Here is a 3,364-nt window from a genome sequence, read left to right on the forward strand (position 1 = left end):
AAAAGTCAAAAATTCTGTCTCTTTGTATCAGTAGTAAATAACCGCAATTATTTTCTTTTCTCAATTTTTTGCACTTTCTTGCTTGTTTTGCCAAGCATGCAACTTGTTAAAGTCTCTGAACAAGTTTCACTAAGTTTGAACAAAATTTGAGTTATGAACTGTTTCGTGGCCGCAAACTTAGTTTTCAAGAATTTGGCTTAAGTCTCACTTTTGTGATCCAAATTTCACCAAAACTGATTTGTGTGGTCTACTTGATATGCTTGACCTTGTGGTATACTCAAATATGCAAAAATGTCTAATTTTGTAGCAGATGTAAATAATCAGGATTTACTCTTGCTATTTTTATGCACTTTTTTGCCACAAGCTTGACACAAATTTGTTAAGCAGCTCAACTTAAGCTCCCTAGCCAAGTCTCATCAAGTTTGGATAATTCCAGTTCAAATGGTCAACAGTTTTGTGTCTGCAGACTCATTCTGCAAATTTGGTCGTAATTTTCACTCCAATGATATAAATCTTACCAAATTTGATTTGTGGGCTTAATATACCATGCTAAAACTAGTGGTATGCTAGTTTTGTAAAAAAGTTGAAAAATGGGATAAAAGTAAATAATGGCAATTATTTACTTCTGTCATATTTTTGTATCTTTTTTGGTCAAATGAGCATGTACACTTGTTTGTCACATCAATATAAGCCTATGAGTCAAGTTTCATTGAGTTTGAACAGAATGTTCTCAATTTACACTCAAGTTCCCGATAGTCAGTATATAATTCAGTTTTTACCAAGTTTTTGGTCAGTTTGGTGATTCAAATTCTATGGGCCTTTACAAAAGATGTTTGTACACATGCATAGAGTCTCTGGTATCAACCTTGGTCACTTTTGAGCCAAAAGTAAATAATCACAATTATTTACTTTAGGCCTAAAATGAGCATTTTTTTGAAATTTTTCACTGGACAGTCTTTTCATGAGCTATTTAAAGCCTCTGAGTCAAGTCAAAAATTAACTTGTCCTAAAATGTCAAGTAAATAATCTGAGTTTTTGCAAACTCTTGAAATTTTATCTGAATGCGTCCTTAAGCTTGAAATTTTACCTGAATGCGTCCTTAAGCTTACCCACTGGTCCATACGACTTTTAAAGCATACTCTCTGATCGGATTCAGTGGTTGACAGCCTCTTGGTGCTATTTCTAACCGTAGGCCTGAAATTTTGCGACTTCACATAAACAACTCACAATTGATTCTTTTGAAGAGAGCAATGTTTTGAAATCCCGCCTCGGATTCTACTTACCCTACTCCTAGGTTCTACTGTAATGGGGTTGCGGAAAGTGTCCACAAACACTTGTTTTCTGGTTTTTTATGGTTTCTTAGCCTTGATCTTAAGACTTGTCTCATCCATCAATCATTCTCAAAATTCTAATCTAATCCTACAATCCTACAATCGTAAAAGGTACTTAGCAAGTACAACCTACTTCCAAGCTACCTCTACACAGCAAAAGACGACAATCTTAAGCTATGCGATTTTAAAAAGAAAGTTTTGACTCTAGGTGATCCTAGAGGAAGTTAAAGAATAACTTCACAAGATGCTCATAGTTTTTCCTAGTTTAGGTCTCTTCAATCCCCCCAGTAGTGGTGCCAAATGTGGGACGGGTTTCTAGCCTCACTCCTATCTTATTGCAGACGTAGCTAGAACCATGAATATAATTGTCAATACATGGGATGAAGCTTACTCAACTAGTACATAGAGGTTACAAGAGGTTGTCAATCTCTTGGAAAACAACAAACAACTCGCATCTAACTCAAGCTACACTCAAATGACTGAAATCACCAAAAGCTAATCGCTCATCGGCAAACAAATCACACCCGTTACAGCATCAAACGACATCCAAACGTTATGAAACTTCTAGGAAATGTTTATAAGACCTAAGCACACATGATTATGGTATCAAATATCACTTTAGGTCAAGTGCTAAAATCACGTAACAGCAGTGAGTTTTTGATCTAGTGGTTTTTGACTCAAAATGCATCTAAATGCTTAGCAATGATGCCCCAATATCCCGCCTATACTTAGTTTATGATTTTAAAGCTTTAATTTTTACTTAAGATGAAATTAGGCTGCGGGTCGGCAACACCAAAAGCTACCCATTACTATGAAATGCTTATGTTAATGCATAGAGATCTTACCTACGGTTGCAACGCAACTCGCTGCACTGCAATGTGACAACCGGGAAGGGAGTAGGAAGTGCGAGAAGGAGAGAAGTGAGCACCGTTAGCTCACATTGTGTTTCTATTATCCAAAACTTATGAAAAACTTACAAAAATTGGCTTTTATACCTTAGCCAAGGTTTTTGTGGTCAAAACTAATAATCTGATAGCTCTAACTAAAGATAGATTGATACAATCTCAAGCTTGTAGCATCGGCTCATCATTTACAATATTTATCTAGAAAGTAGGAGTTACAATATTTCCAATTCATCAAAATAATAGCGTTTTTACAAGAAAAGCTCCGAAAAATGTGATCCAAGTTATCTGAGTTAGATTGATACTAACACACACACACACACATACATAGAGAGAGAGAGAGAGAGAGAGAGAGAGAGAGAGAGAGAGAGAGGACAAGGCTGACGGAGGATAAGGAGAGAGAAAAAAAGAGAAAGCGATGGTGACAATGATGTTTGATTGAGGTGTGTTGCCAAGGGTATGATCAGAGAGAGAGAGAGAGAGAGAGAGAGAGAGAGAGAGAGAGAGAGAGAGAGAGAGAGAGAGAGCAATGGTGGCAATGATGTTTGATCAAGGTGTATTCGCCAAGGGAAAAAATATTTGAGAGAGAGAGGAGACAAGGCTGACAGAGAATAGGGAGAGAGAAAAAAGGAGCGAAAGTAATGGTGATGATGATGTTTGATCACGGTGTGTTTGCTAAGGAAAAAAATCTGAGAGAGAGAGAGAGTGTATATGAGCGGCGATGGATTAGGAGAGAAAATAAAGTTGAGGAGAGAGAAAATAATTTTTTTTAAGATTTCTCTTCGGATGCGAAAAAAATACTCGCTAAAAAATCTTTCCCTAGGATTTAGATGTTCATTCAAAGGAATCTTAAAAGATCTCCTTATCAATAATTTTTTGGCCTTCTAAACAAGTCGTAGCAAAGAAGGGTGGGACTATGTGCATTTAGAAGCTCATTATCTCCAATTTTGAAGGGTGGGATTAGGTGCATTTAAGAGATTCTTTATGTCCAATTTTTTGGCTTTCTAAAATAAGTCTTAGTGAAGAAGTGTGGGGTTATCTTAAAAGATCCTTATCTCAAAAAAAAAAAAAAGCTTCCTTTGTTTTTTTTTCAAAACTCAAAATTTGAGTGGATTGTATTAACTAGCACAA

Source organism: Adiantum capillus-veneris, chromosome 29, assembly GCF_014529385.1.
Source record: "Adiantum capillus-veneris isolate H3 chromosome 29, ASM1452938v2, whole genome shotgun sequence".
NCBI lineage: Eukaryota > Viridiplantae > Streptophyta > Polypodiopsida > Polypodiales > Pteridaceae > Adiantum > Adiantum capillus-veneris.